The sequence below is a fragment of the Carcharhinus amblyrhynchos genome, chromosome 5, assembly GCF_965287045.1.
Source record: "Carcharhinus amblyrhynchos chromosome 5, sCarAmb.v2.hapA, whole genome shotgun sequence".
Lineage (NCBI taxonomy): Eukaryota > Metazoa > Chordata > Chondrichthyes > Carcharhiniformes > Carcharhinidae > Carcharhinus > Carcharhinus amblyrhynchos.
The window spans coordinates 17,672,840-17,694,487 of record NC_137328.1 but is presented as its reverse complement, the minus strand read 5'-3'; positions in this window follow the sequence as shown (position 1 = coordinate 17,694,487).

Here is a 21,648-nt window from a genome sequence, read left to right as displayed (position 1 = left end):
GTTCAGTTACGTTGGTGGAGCCAACTGTTAAACCTTGGCTTCTGCCATGGATACTGATGCCCACTTGAAGATATTTGAAGCAGTAGTAACAATATTGCAGGTTTATGCCAATGGGTTAAGTAAAGGTGAGTATAATGTGAACCCTCACTTTAATGTCAACCTATGTGTACAAGTATGGAGAGTTTGCTTGAAGAAATTTATGAAGTTTGAAACTGATGGAATATGAACTCTCAACCTGACTGATCTTTCTCAGCAAAAGTTCAGGTTGTGTGGCTGTAGATGGACATCTGAAAAATCACAGCACTATAGATAAAGACATCGTAAACATTTTGAAATGGGCAGAGAGGTTTAGCACAGAGGCTTAATTCAATCTGCTAATAGGTGCATGGTGTTGTCACTAAAGATTCACCGTCCTCATGGAATAAGTGTTTCCCAATTTTTTGAAAAATTCTTTTGAAACACTTGCATTGTATCAGTTGCATCTGAATGCATCATCACATCACTTGCACATGATATCATTTTGAAACCAGAGAAAAGAGACCCAACTCTTTTCCTTTCCAAATCAAAGAATTACTAAACACTGAAAATTGTGCAACTGTATACGTTGTGCTTTAATTGTTGAGTGAATCACAGAATCACAGAATCCCTACAGTGCAGAAGAAGGTCATTCGACCCATCGAGTCTGTACAGCTTACGTCCCACCGAGGCCCTATTCCTGTAACCCGACACATTAATTCTGCTAATCTCCCTGACACTAGGGTTAATTTAGCATGGCCAATCCACCTAACCCGTACATCTTTGGACTATGGGAGGAAACCAGAGCACCTGGAGGAAACCCACATGGACATGTGGAGAAAGTACAAACTCCACAGAGACAGTTACCTCAAACCAGATTGAACCTGGGTCCCTGACGTTGTGAGGCAACAGTGCTAACCATTGTGCCACTGTGCCACCCCATTTTTCATATATGCCCCAAATTTCAGCTTAAAAGTCATTGCAAAGTCCATTGTGACTTTTTCAAAATAGTTATTTCAAAATAGTGCAGGAACTGATTAGCAACTCGCACCATCTCACAGAGGGGAAGGACATGTGCTCCATTCCTGTGCCAACCTGATCTCACTTGAGTTGCCATTAGCAGCGAAAAAAATATCTTTGTGATTGTGGATTGCCAAGAATTATTAAATATAAATATGCACGGAAGTTTGAAAAATAGGAGCTCGTTTTGTTCGAGTAGACCAGTTTACCAGGGTGGTTTGATACAAATGTTAAAATGGTGTGGAAGTTATGCAGGGCAGGTACATCAAAGTGGGCAATATCCAGTGTTTGAAGGTATAGAATAAAGAGCCACTGATACATTACTACATGTAAGATCTATAGGACAGCCAACAGAAGAAACCATGTTTCACACAGAGAATTATGAGGCTGTGTAATAAATTATTAGAACTGGTGATTGAAGCAGACGTCATTTCAACTTTTAAGAGTAGGTTTGGTGGGTGGATGAAGGAAAGGGAGATAAAAGTATACAGAAACAGGGAGGGCACATGTAATTAAAACTGACTTATTTGTGTGTAATTCTTTGTTAAATGCAGTTGAACAGGGATCAGGGGACAGGGGTCAGGGTGTCTCCATGGGTTTCTCTGGGTGCTCTGGTTTCCTCCCAGAGTTCAAAGATGTGCCATACTAAATTGCCCCTGCGTGTCAAGAGGATTAACAGAGTAAATGCATGGGATTACAGGGATAGGGCCTGGATGGGATTATTGTCAGTGCACATTCGATGGGCCAAATGGCCTCCTTCTGCGTTATAGGGATTCTATGATTCTAAGTGAGCTGTGCTATCTTGTATATTTGAATAACCTGCTCACAATTACCATCATGGATATCGTAGGAAGAATGGCCATTTGGATGAATTACCTAAGAACTGTTGATCAGTGGAACTGTGACCCAGCATCAGTCAGTGGGCTACATATAAAAGGGTGCCATGATTCCCACCTCCAGCTGTGCCAAAGTTAAACATGGGGGGAAGCATTCCTATGCTTCTGACCTCTGGCCAGCAGACATCATTGACCTGAAGTGGAACTTCTGTCCCTCAGGAACAGGAAGAGAAAGCTGCCGGACGACGGAGGCCAGTAACTCCTTTGTACCAGCAATGTCATGGGAAGAGATAGCCTCACCAATACTGCAGCAAGGCTGAGCAGAGAGCAAGTTATGCTGAAACTGGAACCAGAGGCAGATCTAGGGTGCTGTCAGGGCCAAACTGGTAGGCCCCTGCCAAGGGAGCGGGGAGGTAGGGGTAGAAAATCCTAGGGGTAGGAAAACCTCCTGGTTCATTACATCTTGGGAAGTGTGGTCCTTCCTATGGGCCCAGGGGGCCCGTTAAGGAAAGACCTATCTGCCTGCCATTACTCCATACAGGGAAAGCTGTTAAGTTGAGCACTTGGCATGGGCTTGTCCCACCACTGGTTAAATTCCAGGAGCAACATCAATTACCCATTTAAGAGTCTCAATTGGTCCATGTTTGGCTGGGGTATATAATGCTCCCCCCATTACTCTTAAAAATTGTGACTGTGGCAGGGGCAATGAGTAAGCAGTATGCACAGTGCCTACTGAATTTTAGTATCACCTCCAAACCCACTGGTGAGGAACATTAAATCCAGCCTAATATCTTCAGAAAAGGTGAGGAAAAACAGGGCAGGATTTTTGTGAGGAATGGTAGATTTTAACATAGTTCAGTGATCGGACAGTAGGAGAACTTGAAGCTATCTAATGATAAAATTTAGCATCTTTGATGGCTATGAGTAGTGTTCATTGATTTTTCTGGTGGAATTCCTTTCCCCTTGTGTCACAAGGTGCTTTTGACACTTTCCTTTGATCTTACTGACTCAATGGCTATTTTGAGTTCAGAGAACAAAGATCACTTTATGATATTTCCCTTTGAAATGCCTTTCAAATTGCAAATGGAGCATGTTATAATGTGTATCTTGGGCACGTAAGTAGCTACAATCATTCTCAACATAGCCTGCAATACCATTATTGTTGTCTTCTATGCCTTGAACTTCATGGCTGTGCAGAAGCATGTCAAGAACAATGTCAGGAAAATTTGATCTTTGAATACACGTCATACAGACCAAGAAATGGGATCATGTCTCTTCCAATCAATGAAGATCAAACCTGTTTTTAAATTGTTAGATTCTAATGTGGCATCTCATCAATGAAAGTGCACAATTCAAAATAAGTTTGGCTGCTTTATACAATGTGCAATGTGCTTTATAGCTTGATGCTTGCATCTACCATTTGATTTCATTAAACACTGCAGTCACTTTTCCACAACCCCCATACATATTTTCACTTGCAGCAATAAGCGAGCTCTCATTCTGATTTGAAACTTTTCCATTTTGTAGTGTTTTCAAAGTGTTGCCCTCCAACACAATTAAACATGATACTAAGAACAAAGCTCTGATGAAAAAAGAACTGATGTGATTTTGGCTAGTGTGCCTCAATTATGTTTGTGGAACATTTGAGCTTTGTGCCCTGAACATTTTTACATTTTTGTCAACTCCTGTTCTTGCCCTGTATTCTCTATTTCACGAACCTTCAACGCTACTGTGCAGCTGTGATGTGGGTGGAAAAATTAGGATTGTAACTCTCCTAACCTGGGGAGTGGGCATATGCTTTCCTTCAATTCCTGGCACACGTTGTTCTTGATGTAAGGCATAATTGATTGCAAATTCCTAAGGTGTGTGATGTTTTCTCACGATGCCTTAGATGCGAAGAATTTGTTTCCTTTGCACAATAAATCGGATGTGATTCACAAATCATAGATGCAAATGATTAGATAGAACATGAAAGCGAGATACTTGATTCAACCAGTGATTGTGTCATAAATTGATATAAAGGCTGTCAACTTTTATTGCAAAGTGCCCATATGTTCACCATCATAGATGCAGTTGCAAATCCAAACTGGCATGTGCCAGTTTGCTTCTGGTGCAGGCTGTGGCAGAAACCGTTTTGGGAAGTTCATTATCTCAGCCTCACAAGAATAGTGTCATGGAAACAGTCCCATTGGCCCAACTTGACCATGCCGCTTTTTTTTAAACCACTAAGCTAGTTCCAATTGCCCATATTTAGCTCATATCCCTCCATATCTATGTAACTGTTGCAACTGTTTAAATGCTTTTTAAAAGACAAAATTGTACCCGTCTCTACTACTGTCTCTGGCAGCTCATTCCATACATTCTCCTTGTGAAAAAATTGCCCCTCTGGACACTTCTATATCTCTCCGCTCTTACCTTGAACCTATGCCCTCTAGTTTTAGTCACCCCTACCTTTGGGAAAAGATGTTGACTATCTAACAGATCTATGCCCCCCATTATCTTATAGACCTCTATGAGATCTTCCCAAGTCTCCTACTCCAGGGGAGAAAGTCCCAGTCTGTCCAACTTCTCCTTATAACTCAAACCATCAAGTCCCAGTAGCATCCTAGTAAATCTTTTCTGCATTCTTTCTAGTTTAATAATATTCTTTCTATAATAGGCTGACCGGAACTGTACATAGTATTCCAAGTGTGGCCTTACCAATGTCTTGTACAACTTCAACAAAATATCCCAACTCTTGTATTCAATGTTCTGACCAATGAAGCCAAGCATGTCGAATGCCTTCTTCACCACTCTGTCCACCTGTGACTCCACTTTCGAGGAGCTCTGAACCTATAACTCTAGATCTCTTTGTTCTGTAACTTTCCCTACACCGTACCATTAACTGAATAAGTCTGCCCTGGTTCGATTTACCAAAATGCATCATCTCGCATTTATCTAAATTAAACTCCAGTTTGGCACTCTGCGACATCAGTCAGTTTGTAAGACTGATTTGATTCTAGTTATCCCATTTTTGACCTCAACAGACCATTTTTAATCTTGCACTCACATTTAGCAGCAGGAGGGACAACCCACCATTGCTTTTTAAAGGAATCATTGGCCACTTTAAAGTTTTAAAGTTTAAAGTTTATTTATTACTATCACAAGTAGATTGACATTAACACTGCAATGAACTTACTGTTAGATTAGTTGATGCTTATTTTCTAATGGTTGTTGCCGAGTCAGTTGAAGTACTTGGAAGTTGTACAGCTGAAGTCTATAGGGAATGGTGTACCACATAGGGGTGGCTTTGATCCTCAATGCCAGGTATCCCGGCAACAATCAAGTTGCCTTCATTCTATGGCAGTTGTGTGATGAATGCATTTTAGCCACCATGACAAACCAAAGGGTGACTACAGGTCAACAAGTTTTATTGTCTGATGATCATAACTCCAGTGAGGCAACTGATGCCCAAGTGCCAGCATGCAAATGACAAGACCCAAACTGTCAGATGACATGTCATCAAGCAGACCATTGGGGTGATTAAGCAATGCTTTCACTGCCTGAAGCATGTTGGAGGAGCCCTCCAATATTCTTCAGAGTGTGTCCCACGATTTGTTGTGAAAGTACCCTGCACAACCTCAGCATCACGAGGCCAGCCCTTGTCACAAGCTTTATGGTGAGCAGCAGAGGAGGAGGAGGAGGAGGAGGAGACAACCAGCACAGCTGCTTCCTGGCCAAGCTGTCCATATTCAGCTTTATCTGGTGGTGTGACCAGTGAGTACTACCCACAAATGCATGGTGGCACAGTGTTTAGCACTGCTGCCTCACAGCGCCAGAGAGTTGGGTTCGATTCCTGGCTTGGGTCTCTGTCTGTGCGGAGTCTGCACGTTCTCCCTGTGGGTGGGTCTGCATGGGTTTCCTCTGGGTGCTCTGGTTTCTTCCCACAGGCCAAAAGACATGCTGGTTAGGTGCATTCGCCATGCTAAATTCTCCTTTGGTGTACTCGAATAGACGCCGGAATGTGGCGACTAGGGGATTTTTACAATAGCTTCATTGCAATGTTAACGTAAGCCTATTTGTGACAATGATAAATAAACTTTAAACTTCCCCATTCAACAACAGTGCCACACCTCACCGTCCCTCTCTCACTTGCCTCTAAGCCTCAATTCTGAAATAAAAACCATCACAAAACGAATTGCATCAGTTATATTTCATACAACAGTCAACTAATTACACTTATCCATCTTCTGTGTGCACGTCTCCCTGTGCACCTTTGTCTTTCCTAACTATGCTGTGTTATCCCAGTGAATGCAGCAGGACAGGTGGAAACTGCTAAATTTCATTTGGCAAAACTGCAGGTAGCCTTGCAGAATGGGCCTAAAAGGCCTGGCTTCAGATGGTACCATCTCAGCAATATCCTGGGCTGGCTGACTGATAGGCAACACCAAGGGCACTGGCAGGGTGGGCAGAAAAATGCAGACATCAGAGTGAGGACCATTCTTTGTAGAGCTTCATTTGTATGACTTCAGTCTGAGCTTCCATTGCAGCAGTCAGATGTTGGGTGATATTTGTTTGCACTGCAGTGGGAGCTGAGAAATCCGCCTTCAGACATTGCAGCATGGTTGGTAGGATCAAGTGCAATGTAGTGGCCGGCATTTCCTGGAAAGGGTGAGCTCCAGATACTCCACAAAGTCATGTGCAAGTTTGGTGTTGGATTATTACATCCGCCTTAAGAGTGACCTCAGCCTTTCCAATATGCTGCTAATGCACTATGCATTTACTTGTGCTACTCATTATTTTCTCCTGTGCACTGCTCTATCAAAGTCCTCAATTGGCTCCTCTGGAAAAGAATATATGTGCAAACGTGTCCTCTGGAGAGCTGGCAGCTATGCTATCATTTTCCTTTACCTTTGCTACAGAGCACAAGTGCTCAGAGTCTCACCATTGTGCAGGTCCCACTTGTGAGCTGCCCTGTAGTGTACGTGCAGTGTCAGTAGCTAACCTGGTGGTTGCAGGTATGAGATCAGGTGCTGCTGTTTCTTCATCATGAGTTCATTCTTCCTCTTCCATTGCTTGCACCTGCATCACTACATGGCCAGTTTGCAGTTCTTGAGTATCTGAAAGGAGCAAGGCACAAGATAGGGTAGTGGGGAGGGAGAGTGAAGAAAGAGGCATATGCTCACACCACCTGCAACTTATAAATCAGAAGAGTTTGTGGGATGAGAGATATGAGGATTAAATATAAGAAACTGACTTTTCCAATGTTCTCAGCCTTGCCCACAGCCACAGTCATCACCATTCAAATTATGGCCAGCACCTTTTCCTGCATTAAGCTTCGAACACTGAGCTTGTCCCTCACCAGCTCAGTACTGCTGCCATTGGATGTGTGCTACCTTGACCTGCAAGAGAGGGGGAAGTGTATTGGTGAGCATGGTGCAATGTGTTTAGGTGATGTGCTTGTGATGGAATAGCTTGCAATATGTGCGAGCTGTGAGATGTGGGTGTGAGACTTGCAGCAGTGCTAAGTGGGTGAACTATGAATGTGAGGTCTGAGTCGTGATTGATGGAGATGGTTGGTGGATAAGAGAAGCAGGGGTGGTAACTGGAGCACGGTATGATTCTAATAGTGCAGATGGTTGGATAAGGCAATTGAAGATTCATTCACTGTCCTTGACCACTCAGGTAACGTCATTGAATTTCTTGTGATATAGCATCCAGGCATTCAGGGCCACATTGCTATGTGATGTGATGACTTTCTATTTCTATTTTTTCACACTGTCTGTCTGGAAGACCTGTTAATTTCCTGTGGATTGAGGATTTCTCTCTTCCTTTCCATCTCTGCAACAATATCTTAAGAACCGTGTTAGTGAACCACGGAGCGTATTCTTTTAGAATGATTTCCACAACCTGCTCCAGTGAAATGAATCATCCCCTTAAAAATTACAGACTGACTTTAAGCTGTGCAGGCTAGCTTGAACTCGTGTTGGACAATCATAGTTTTACATCCCATCTGTGTGGAGTTTGCACATTCTCCCCATGTCTGCGTGGATTTTCTCTGGGTGCTTCGGTTTCCTCCCACACTCCAAAGATGTGCAAATTAGGTGGATTGGCCATGCTAAATTAACACTTTAGTGCCGGGGGGTTAGCAGGATAAATATATGGGATTATGGGTTTAGGGCCTGGGTGGGATTGTGGTCGGTGCAGACTCGATGGGTCAAATGGCTCCTTCTGCACGTAGGGATTCTATGATCCACTTCAATCTTGCAATTAGTCAACAGAGTGCTGAGTGCTGGCCACGTGCTGCACAAAGTTTGTATGCTACCTGCATAGGAATTGAAGCACATTAATGATGTGCTACAATCACTTAGTCCATTTTCAGAGGCAATCCAATTTTTCCCGCACAAAAGTCCTGATTTATATTTTGCAAGATTAATTTTAGTTTTTTAGAAACTGAATGCAATATTATATTTTGATACCAGTTCATGTGAGCCTGTTTCATGACCCTGAAGATACTTAGAAAACAGTATATATTTTTTAAATTTCTGTCTCTTTATTTTGTACAGAATTTACTTTATCCCAATCATGCATTGTAGATAATAGATAACTTTTATTCTGCTTGGTCTTAATGTAAGGGAGATGATAGATTTTATTTAAGTGTTCATTCACCTTACCATTAGGATTCTAAACTATCTCAAAGGGATATGAGCTGGTGCCAGTGCAATTTATTTTGTCCTGAAAGAATACTGTGTTGTACCCATTTATGAATAAATAATAATTAATGTGTTAGACTAAGTTCAATTTTTTTTTAAACTCAGAACTTTATTATCTAATTTTTCAATTGTTTGCAGGTCGTTATGGCTGAATTTCGCTTCGCCCTGAGGTACAGTATATCCATTTCAACTAAATTATGTTATAAAAAATGTAATGCATGTTTAGCACACAATGGTTAGCTTTTCTTACAAAGTAAAAAGAGTTTCTGAGCTATTTTTGTCTTCAAACGATGAACCTGAGTCCTGAGAATTGCATAGTATCGATTTTTACTCCAAAATATTTTATTGTTTCTGCTTGCTTTAAATAGAGCAGATTTTTCCTTTTCTCTCCATGTTTTGTTCATATCTGTCCTTTTCGCCCTCTCCTTTTGTTTCCTGTCCTGAAGATGCTGCCTTGCGTAAAAGGTTTGGTACTATCGCACCGTTGTCAAGGGATGTCCTTCGTTTGTAAGCTTAGATAGTGAGTTTCAGCAGGCTGTTAGGCTGGGAGGTGTATTGGAGCTTAGCTTGAAGTTAACCTTTCTAACAAGGATCATATGATAACTATTAATGATCGCCTGGGCTGATTTTACCATCTCAAAGCTCAGGCCCTCCAAACGGTCAGAGATTTGCTGACACAGTACAGACTGTTGACAAGAAACCCCTTTGTGGTTTATAAGGATCATTACCATATTGTTGATGCATTTACCCATTAAGCCAACAGGGAGCTACAAAGTGAATTATTAACAATTATTTCCCATTTATTGTAAACTGAGAACATAATTTTAACATGAAAAATGCTTACTTAAGTGAATCAGAAATGAGTAGTCAATTTAGTAGGTAATTCAGAAAAAAAGTCATTTGTGTGTGTATGTATATATATATATATATAGTTGTGGTACATGAGATCACTTATGAAGAGCAATTGCACTTATCTCTATAATTATAAGCATTATCTAAAGAATTATCAGTGATGTGTTTTGTGTCCCTCATGCTGACTAATTAGTATTCTCTATGTTAGTGAGTATAAGTTATATTTATTTCCTAACTTTGAACATTAGTTAGTTAGTTAGAATGACTAACTAATTTGATATGAACATTTTCACTCATGTTTAGATAGTTTTTCAAGTCCTGCTCGACAAATTGGATTGAATTGTGCATAAAGAATCTGCTAATGACCATTCAATTAAATGCAAAATTACTGCGGATGCTGGAAACCTGAAAGTGCTGGAAATGCTCACTAGGTTTGGAAGTATTGTGTAGAGAAAGACAGAGTTAACATTCCAAGTCAAACACATCTCTTCTGTTCCTGCTGAGTATTCAGCATTTTCTGTTTCTAGTACTTCTGATAATCTTGTTGGATTTGAGGGAAAACTAGGGCTTCGTAAAGGTTCGCTTAAATCAGGATCTTGCATAGATTAGACTGGGGCAAATCTAATTTCTTTGGAAGCGATTCTGACTAGATCCATCTCTATGTATAAAATTGCCAAAGAATATAACATGTCTTCATAGATCAACATAATCCCACCTCAGTTGTTGAGTAAAATATGTCCTGGTTACAGCAAATTTCTACAGATGTGTAACACTATTGTTCAGCATGAAACTAGAGTTACTTAATTGCCAGTATCAGATATTAGTCTGTGATCATGGTATGATATCATAAATATTATGTCTATGCACTATACTGAATCGTTCTGCTTTAGAGCACATGCTTTCTGCTTTCTTGGATAATGCAGAACACCTTTCGTATTATAGGGCTGGTAGGATTCGCTTGGATAATCTATAAGGATAAGTGTCTCAGTTTTTAACGAACCACTGCAATCTTTGCTATTATACATTTATAACCATGACTTATATTATAATTCCCCCATTCTCCAGCCAAAGTTAATGTTTAAATGTAGCATTTTTAATATAGCATCGATTTCACTTTGCACCGTCAAGCTCCATGACTAGCTTAAAGTGTAATAATCTTGTTATAGAACTCTGATCCTTCTGTTAAGTTTCTTCTTCAGAGTCCAAGTGCAATCATTAAAAGCTTGCCGACAGATACAGGAAGCAATCCAAAATCCAAAAGAATGTTAGATTTTATCTCAAGGGAGCCACAATACAAAGTGGGGGAGGGAAGTTATGCTTTTGTAATCAAGTGCATTACTACATTGTGTATACAAGGCAAATTAAATATTGTAAAACGGAATCTGAAATAGAAGTGCTGGTCATATGCTTCCGAATATCAGGGCAAGGTATTACTGTAATTCAAGAGTGTATTTGATAGTTACAACATTTTAGTTATTAAATTCCTCTGGAGCAGCTTTTTTAAAAATTATGCATATGAAACTGATTCTGGGAGTAAAGTATCGTAATTGAATCTTTAGGTTCTAATTCTTGTATACTCAGGGCAAAGGATCAAAAAGTCAGCCTCACTTTAACTATTCAATTTGACTTTTAAAAATCAATTAAAATGTATTTCATTTTTGAACTAAAATTAGGTCCTCAGCAAAACTTCCAATCACCTTCACCTTTTTCAATAACATTATAAATCCAATTGCTAACATAAATGTGTGTTTAACTATCTTTTTCCAGGGTGTGCAAGCTCTAATATTATTCAAATAGTGTGAATAAGATTGGATCAATTCTTAAGCCTAAATCAAAGCAGAATTTGGCCAGTTAAGGTGGTTCAAAATCATGTGTTTTAAAATGTTCACTATAATTCATTAGGACAAAATTATGCTATTTTTATTGAAAACCTTTGTTCCCAGAATCTCAGTGGAGAAATGCAATGATGTTGTATTTGAATGTACAAGCTTGATAAAAAAATCACAATTCTTTCTAAGATTTGGGCCACTTTAGCCAATCTTGTGTGGCCAATAGTTCTGGCTCTATAACAAGCTTAGAATTGGGTAAAATCAGTCAAGATTTCGTATGCCTGACCATAGTCTAGTTTATGTGTGAATATTGAATGAGAATTGGAATAGACCTCAGCCATGATTTCTACTCTCCCACAATTTACAAGTTTGCCAACACTCACTGTGCAATATATACTTCTGCCATTAGAACAGTGTGCTGCAAGAGTCACTCGTTAAACCAGAGGGAGAGCAAAGGAGAAAATTTAGGGAAAACTTTTCATTTATCCCTGTTTGTTCTGTTATATGAGGTTAGTAATGTGTTAATGATGTTGAAATTATTGTGAAGAACTTGCTCGACAACAGTTGTAATTTGAAGACTACCTTATGAGAAAAACATGAAGTTCTCAAGCACCTACTAGGATAAAAGTCATTGGATTGTGTCATACTAGTGAGGGGAAAGTAGTTTATCTAATGTCAGATATGAATTTTAATAAAATTGGAACATCAGCCCGAAAGTTGCTCCATCTCTCAGAGAACGTTTGGAACATTTGCAAAATAAACATTCTTACATTGCAACACTGACTATATCACTAAAGTACTTAATAGGCTGGAAGACACTATACAAATGTAAGCTCTTATTTCTTAAAACTTAAGTCAAAACATTAACAATGGAGCTGGAGTAAAGTGCAGCTTGGTAGCTGCAAGCTTAAGATTGGAGATCTTTCAATTTTACATTTTTCTTGCAGTTAGAGGTGACAGCCTCATCAAACAGACAATCAAACTTTCAGCCTCAAGTACCCCCCTGCTTATTTGCAATGAACTCAGCAACCAAGGTTATGGTGATCAGCCCTGGGCTAGCAAGTAAATGTTTGTTTCTTCAGAGAAAAAAAGAATAGGCAGTATATCACATAATGATGGCAGCATGGCTGTTCTATGGACAATGGTCATAGATAATACCAACAACTGGCATTTATACAGATTCTTTAATAGAGGAAATAGCACTGAGAGGTGGGGAGGAAAAAAATCAGAATTGCTAGGCAATGAGGTGTATCATGGAGAACTAGGGTGAGTGATTAAGAACATGGATGAAAAATAAGTTTTGAGAAAATTTTCAAAGGCAGAGATGAGTTTTAAACAGATGTAAAGCCTTGTCAGGCAACTTCTGGAGAGTAAGGTCAGGTTGAAAAATGTTTCTAGCACAATGATGGGACAAAAGGAACAAAATTCCAGACTCAGAGAATTGAAGGGAACATAACAACAATTTGTACACTTATATTCAGGCAATATCTGAAAGTGCGTGAATATAAGAGTACAAGGTCTCTGGGTTGCCATCAGGAGCACACATTGCCACAAAAGTACACTAAGTACTTTGCCTCATTTTTAGATGACAATGGATATTGGCATGTAGAACCACTACATGAGATGTGTCGAACTGTTCATGTGGCAACAAGATAAAAGACAATAAACTCACACAATCAGAGTGAACTGGCAAATGAATTTCAACGGAAGTGTAAAGTGGTATGTTTGGTAGGAAGAATAAAGAGATCACAAACTCTTTGAAAAATATGTGTCTAAATGTGGTACAGGAGTAGAGGGGTCTAGGGCCACATGTACCCAAATCACTAAAAATGCTATACATTAATATGGCCATTGAAAAAGTCAATAAAGCACCTGAGTTGACTGCGACAGGGATAGAATTAAAAAGCACAGAAGTTATGTTAAACTTGTATCAAACATTGGTCAGGCTGCATTTGGAGTACAGTGCACATTTTGGTCATGATCTTACCAGCCATTCACATCCCGCTGCCATTGCTGCAGGGATGGAGAATTTGATGCTCAGCCAAATCTCCATTCACTTCAGCAGGACCAGAAAATCCCATTGGCGTGAACGGCCAGAAAATTCCCCCTTTATCTCCATTTTAAAAACAGCACAGATAAATTAACTGTGATACTGGCTAAATTCATGAGGGAGAAACAGATATTATGGGGAGGCTCATGTACTGTTAGTCCGAATGGCCTGCTGCAGTGCTGTAAAGGCTATGCAAATTTATGGAAGTCTCTACCATATTGTTGTCCAGCTTAAGCTATGTTCCCTGTTGCAGTGATGGTTCTTTTCCACATGAAACGTAATGGTGTTTCTCCCTGTATCTGTACCTTATGTTGCTTGTTTGATGCATATTTGCAGAATAGACTTTCTGATGTGGCAGATATTCCCTATCGTGGCTTAGCAAAATTTGCCACTAGATTGTCTGACTGACATTGGTTATAGATCGTTTCCTAGATAGTTAAAGCCTGCAACTCAATCCCATATTGACTTTATGTATTAAATAGAGATCAAAAAGGTGTTGATTATACATTATTTAAAGCCTGACAAAGACTTTATCCTTTATCCCAACTCAATCATTGTTTGTACTGAACAGAGTCTGAATCATATATGGTATGTTAGTTATATTTTTCTGTAGTTAGATTTACAAAGTAACAGTCTACTGCATACTGTTTAGATGCCAAAGAGAATTCTTGATCTTATCCTATTTCCTGGTCATGTGTAAATTCTGTTGCTTACTAGCTGAAAGAATGTGACTACAAGGAAACCTGAAATAAGAAAGGCTATTTAATTCAACGTCTATTTCTTCCACATACCGTTTAAGTCCACTCCAACTTGTACCAAATCAAATCCATTAAACTTCCTGTGGTTATACTATTTTTTGGTTTAGAACGTAAGACATAAGAACGAAGAGCAGGAGTAGGCTATCATGCCCCTCGAGCCTGCTCTGCCAGTCAATAAGATTATGGCTGATCTTTTCGTGGATTCAGCTCTGCTTATCTGTCTGCTCATCATAACCCTTAACTCCTTTACTGTTCAAAAATTTAACTATCCTTGCCTTAAAAACATTCAATGAGGTAACCTCAACTGCTTCAGTGGGCAGGGAATTCCACAGATTCACGACCCTTTAGGTGAAGAGCTTCCCCCTCAACTCAGTCCTAAATCTGCTTCCCATTATTTTGAGGCCGTGCCTCCTAACTCTCATTTCACCTGCCAGTGGAAATAACTTTGCTGCTTCTATCTTATCTATTCCCTTCATAATCTTATATGTTTCTATAAGATCTCCCCTCATTCTGCTGAATTCCAGTGAGTATAGCCCCAACCTACTCAGTCTCTCCTCTTAAGCCAACCCTCTCAACTCTGGAATCAACCTAGAGAATCTCCTCTGTAACCCCTCCAGGGCCAGTATATCCTTTCTCAAATAAGGAGACCAAAACTGTACACAGTACTCCAGGTGTGGCCTCACCTTACACAGCTGCAACATAACCTTGATGTTTTTAAACTCCATCCCTCTCGCAATGAAGTAAAAAATTCCATTTGCCTTCTTAGTTACTTGCTGCAGCTACAAACCAACTTTTTGTGATTCATACAGAAGGACACCCAGGTCCCTCTGCACAGCAGCATGCTGCAATTATTATCATTTAAATAATAGTCCATTTTGCTGTTCTTCCAACCAAAATGGATGACCTTACACTTACCAACATTATACTCCATCTGCCAGGCCCTCGCCCACTCACTTAGACTATCGATATCCCTTTGCGGATTTTCAGCGTCCTCTGCAAACTTTGCTCTGCACTCATCTGACAGTTATCTGCAAATTTTGACACACTATATTTGGTCCCCAACTCCAAATAATTAATGTAAGTCATAAACAATTGTGTTCCCAACACTATCACACCACTAGTCACTGCCAACAAGAAAAACACCCATTTATCCCTACTCTTTGCTTTCTGTTAGTTGATCAATCCTCTATCCTTGCTAATACATTACCTGTAACACTGTGCATCTTTATCTTATGTAGCAATCTTTGGTGTGGCACGTTGTCAGATGCCTTCTGGAAATAGAGATACACCACATCCACAGGTTCCCCATTGTCCACTGCGCATGTAATGTTCTCAAAGAATTCCACCAAATTAGTCAAACATGACAAATAAACTCCTCAGCTTTGACAAAGGGTCATCTGGACTCGAAATATCAGCTCTTTTCCTTCCTTACAGATGCTGCCAGACCTGCTGAGATTTTCCAGCGTATTCTCTTTTGGTCCTGCCCTTTGTTAGTTTGATTTCACTCCTTCAGCTTAGTGGCTTGCTGAACAATAGAGATTCAGAGACTAAAATAAAACTTGTATTTGTATAGCACCTTCCACAAACTCAAGATATCCCAAAGCATTTTACATCTACTAAAGTACTTCTTTTCAAGTATAGTCACTGTTGTACTGTAGGAAGTGCTGAAGCCAATTTGAATAGAGCGAGTTCTGACAAACAGCATTGTGGTAATTGTCAAATAATCTTTTGTTTACTGAGGTTAATTAAAAGGGATGCTGGTTATCTCACATAACTAACCTTGCATGAGAAGAATGTTAATTTAACCACTGAACTGGGAAGTCGATCTGTACTGCGAAACTGGCAATTTTTGTTGTCCTTGGATTTTGGAATATTGAAGAACGTATTATTTGAAAATAGTTTGGAAATGTGTTTTATTTGATCATATATACAAACTACAGTTGAATCTTTGGCAGGATAAACATTTTAGTTTTAATTTCTATTGGAACATGTGATGGAAACAAAGTTCTATTATGTTTTAAACAGGAAAAAAATCTGCATCAATATTTTTTATTATGACATTAAATGGACAGAATAATTTGATTTCAAGGTTAATTTTTTTTAAACATCCTTTTGTCAAAGGCACAATATTATTTCACAACACGCACTTCTGCAAGGTCAAATTGCTGACTCCCCTGCATCGCTGCTCCCTGACACCTCCCCCCCCACCCCATTCCCTCCCTTACACATCCCTGATCGCTGACCTCCCAGACCACTCCAGGCAAGCCATAATGTCCCCGCCACCCTGCACCTCACAGTCCCATTCCCATTCCCCGCCAGGTCTCAGGCCTGATTCCACCCCCACCCTGCAGTCCCACCCTCTCACTCCCGGCAGCTCTGCACCCCGCCTCCCCCGCAACCAGCAGCCCCAACCCACCCCCTCTCTGGCAGCCCTGAGCCCCCCAGCAGCCCCGAGCTCCCATCCCACCCAGATGGTCAGCCTTGATCACCTCCTCTGCCATCGATCCCAGATGAAGAATGGGAGCAGGACTCGACACCTTTGCCCCCACCAATTAGCCTGTCACCAATCAGCCTCCCATCAGGTCCCATCACCTTGGCATTGCCCTGTGTTTGGTGGGCAGTGCCAAGATGCTCCTTGGGTGTTGCCAGTTTTTGCCCCTTGGGCAGTGCTGGGGGCCTGACTGGCAGTGTCCAAGACATTTGCTCCCCTTACCCCCAGCCTCCTGAGGGGGCCACCAAGGAATCCATTTCCTCCAGCGGGGTTCATTCACCTGTTCCCTGTTAATGGGAAGCTGTTATAAACCATGCTGCAAGGAACCACTCCTGGCCGGGGAGAGGGGTGCGGGGTGTAGACAGACACTAGTGTGCCTGGAGACTTCAGTCCGGACCCGCTATTGAAATGGAAATACTGATTTTAAATATTGAAATCAGCTCTAGGCTCATTACTCCAAAAATCTTGGAGCCGGAGACACGTGGAGGCCATGGTGCCCAGTGCAGAGCCCACTAAATGGCCTCCGCTGATGTCTCCCAGCCCATTGCGCTGCTAGAGCAGTGCGACGGACTGGGAGAATCATCCCCATTGTGTTTTCAACAGTGCCCTCCTTGTAGAGCAATGTAATTGTTAGTTTTGTATTTAGTCCAGTGATGTATTTACCATTTTTTGGACTAGATAGACACAGGGGAAACCCACATTATCTATTGAATAACACTGTGTAAATGAATAATTGTTCATTTGGTGGTGTGTCATCCTATTCATGCCATGCAAAAGAGTGTTTCACTTCATAAGAAACACAATCCACATTTAGAGAGTGAGTTGTTGCTGAGCATGAGATAAGTACGTGGGAAGAATGTCCAACTTGTAATAATACACATTATATAAGTTCTGGAGTTATTAATTTCTGAAAATGTTGAATAAAAAGCAGTCTAATAGGCATTTGAAGAAATTCCCGAAACAGAATCTTGTAATTTAGATTGTTCTTGGAATAAATGTGTTTGTGCAGTAATGATACAGTTACTCTTGAAAGGGGTGCAAACTGTTAGATTTTGAAACTATAAGACCGCAACAATTAGGACCAGAAATAGGCCGTTCTCCCCATAGAGTCTGCTCCACCATTCAGTGAGATCATGGCTGATCTGATTATGATCATCCTCAACTCCACTTTTCTGCCTTGTCCCCATAACCCTTGATCCCTTTACTGATTAAAAATCTGTCCATCTCAGCCATGGGCACATCTAACGACCCAGCCTCGACAGCCTCTGAGCGTAGAAATTCCTCCTCGTCTCGGGTTTAAATGCACGGACCTTTACTCTGAGATTATACCCTCTGGCCCTGCACTCTCCCACAAGGGGAACGACTACTGGAACTCTACCGCCTCGCCTGCCACAGAATTGGAGCAGGCAAGGGGCGGACAACGAAAATGTCTGTTGTCCTTGGGTAGGAATTTCTGGTCTTGCTCAAGTCAGGCCATAAAATCCTGCCCACCCTCTCAGTATCGACCCTGTCAATGTCTCTTAGGATCCTACACATATCGATAAAGTCACCACTTATTCTTTTAAACTCCAGTGAGTACGGGTCCAACCTACTCAACCTGTCTTCATAAGAAAATCTCTTCATATCCAGGATCAACCGAGTGAACGTTTTCTGAATTGCCCCCCAATACCAGTATATCTTTTCTTAGATAAGATAACGAAAATTGCTCACAGTATTTCAGGTGTTGTGTAACTGGTGCCTTACATAGTTTTAGCAAGATTTCCAATTTTTATACTCTGTCCCTTTTGAAAAAAGTCCAAACTGGCTCCTCCTAGTTAGAAGTTGATATCCAGAATGTACCTGATCAATTTTTGTGTGCATGCCAGTACAGAGAAATGAGCTTCAGTAGACTACACAGGCTCACCTTACGTTCTTGCTGATCCATCAAAGGGACAAATTTCCAGGTTTTAGAATTGCAAATCAGAATTCTGCCCCCATTCTTCAAGCCACTATAAACAGAAATGCCATTAAAAGAAAATGCAACAATGGTTGAAGTAGTACAGTTAATACTATCTTGAGCAGCATAAGCTCATTACTTCTCCCCATAATAAAATGATTCTTGGCATCACTTAAACATGTTTGGAATTACTCTAGCACTTTGGAAAAGTCCTGGAGCAAAAGCACAGTAATTTTTTTAAAAATCAAAAGTGTTTGGGCCATGTGCAGTTGTTTGAAACTGATGTTTCATAATTTCTCCGTTTACTAAAGAAGCTCAAAACAGCGGAGAGCTGTTGTCAGCATTGAGGAGTGGAATAGCTTCAAATACTCAAAGCTGCCATGCACACGTATTCCTGCTATTTATTTTGTCCTCCCTATTACACAAGAACACAGGAACATAGGAATTATGAGCAGAAGTAGGCAATTCAGCCCTTCAAGTCTGCTTTACCATTCAATCAGATCATGGATGATCTCTTCCTGGTCTCAAATGCACCTTCCTACCTGTTCCCATATCCCTTTAACCTCTTATCAGAAATATATCAGTGTCCCTCTTGAAATGATTCAGACTCCACCGCTCTGTGGGCTGTGAGTTCTACAAATTCATCACCATCTGCGAGAAGTTTCTCAGTTTTAAATCTACTGCCTCGCAACCTATACCTTTGATTTCTTGTTCTAGATTGCCCCACAAGGGGCAATGTAGAACAAAACATTTGGACTATGTTTACTTTATCAATCCCTTTTAGTATTTTATATACCTTGATCAGCTCCCCTCTATCCCTTCTAAACTCCAGCGAGTATAAACGAAAACTGTTTAATCTGTCCTCATATGTCAACCCTTTCATCCCCGGAATTGATCTGATGAACCTCCTCTGAACTTCCTCCAATGCCATGACATGCTTCCTCAAAAAAGGAGAGCAAAACTGGACACAATGTGATCTCACCAACTCCCTATACAATTACAACAACGCTTCTTTACTCTTATACTCCAGTCATTTTACAATAAATACTAACATTCTGTTTGCCTTTTTTTTATTACATATTGTACCTGCATACCAATAGGCTAAACATATGCTTTTGCCGCATAGAACAATTTCTACCCGTTGTTTTCGGTCCCCACCACAGACACCCATTCCCTACCAATTTCATTCATTTCTCTGGCCACTGTTTGAGCTGAGCTAGACTGCGAGCAACCTTGGTTTCCAATGTGACTCTGAATTGAGCTGCTGACCGCATGTCAGCTCCATTAGCAGAACCATCTACCACACACAACCTTTGTAACAGTGCCCTTCTCTGACCCTGCCTTAACTTCTCAACTGCAGAAAGCTCTGATCTATCTCTTTGTAGTTTCTGGACTCAGTTCTCCTGGCCAGTTTCCCATTTTCCACCCTCCATGTAACTTGAGCATATTCAAAAACCTATTGCTTGTGTCCTAACCAGCACCAAGTCCTGTTCACATAAACCCACCATTGCTTGCTGAACTACTTTGACTCCAGTCCTGCGAAGTTAAAATTTTCATCCTTTTTTCTAGATCTTTCCATTTCCTTATCCATCCTTGGCTGTGTTACCTCCTTCAGCATTCTAGGATATCTTCCCTCCTCCAACTAAGGAGGGAAGATTATAATTATAATTACTGCTATTTTCTGGATTGAATATCTAGCAATCATACCACTAGGCCATTGCCTATGGTAATCCAGAAACTCATGTTCTGGGGACCTGGGTTCAAATCTTGTCATGGCAGCTGGAGGAATTTGAATTCAACAAAAAAATCTGGAATTAAGAATCTACTGATGACCATGAAACCATTGTCAACTGTCGCAAAAACCCATCTGGTTCACTAATGTCCTTACCTAGTCTGGCCTATGTGTGACTCCAGAGTCACAGCAATGTGGTTGACTCTCAACTGCCCTTGGGCAACTTGGCAATAAGTGTTGGCCAGCCAGCAATGCCCATGTCCCACAACTGAATTTTTAAAAATGTCACCATTATTGGTGGCTGTGCCTTTAGATGCCTACATATTGCTGAAAACAGAGACATATCGCTGAAACTTTTTAACCATTCATCAAGACAAATGCAAGAATGCCAAATTTTAAACAACCACAACAAGTTATACTACAGGAAAAGATGCTGATTGGTTGGTAGGTTGACTCTGATTGGCCACGCCATTGCCATGGAGACAGAATCTGAGAACTGTAGACTCCCCATGCTCCCAGATAATTCAACAAAGGTGTTTGACTTGAACATAATTCATTTTTAAGTGGGGAAGGTGTTCTTGCGTATGGCACTTGCAGCAAGTGTAAATTAGCTCACTTTTGGGAACATATCTCTCTTTGTTGCAATATCCAAATTCTGTGGTACCATGAGATTGTTTTGCAATTATATAATTCCTTCCCTAAACTCGCAGCCCCCTCTCCCCCAGAACTCACCAACCTCCTTTAAGGTGTTCCTCAAAGCCTACTTTTTTCATCAAGTTCTCTCCTAATATATCCTTAGAAAGCTCGCTATCAAATAGCTTTTGACAGTGCTCCCCCAAAGTGTCTTGAGCTGTTTTAGTTTGTTAAAGGCGCTATATAATTGAAAGTTATTGTTGCAATCTTCATTCAGGTCACTCCTTAAACCTATCCTTTGACCAAACTTTGATCATCTCTTCTAATGCCATTGTGGCGTTTAAGTACAATTTTGTCCATTGTTGGAAAGCGAGACATGTTGCTGAAGCTTTTCATCTTGCATTCATCAGGACAAATGCGAGAATGCCCAATTTCGAACAATCACAAACATTTTCCAGCAATTTGACCGCCTTGTGTTTGCCCTGTTGAGCACAAGATGAAAATGTCCATCCAGCAACGTGTTCAGCAAACTCTGTTCAGCAACATTTTACCTTATAATGCTGCTGAAGAGCCTTGGGAGATTTTTTTTCAAATTCAGTAAACTACTTTAACGACGCCGTGCGCTTGTTGTAATAATACATTTTCAGATTGTGCATTTATAGTGTCCTGAGTTGGATTATAAATCAGTGCAGCTCCGTGAGCGTCTGAACTGTGTTGAGACTCCACTCGGGCAGCTCTTGTTATGTACGATCTGCCGGTTTGATATAAATCCTACAGGTCAGTTGTGTTTCTGTGCAGCCAGGA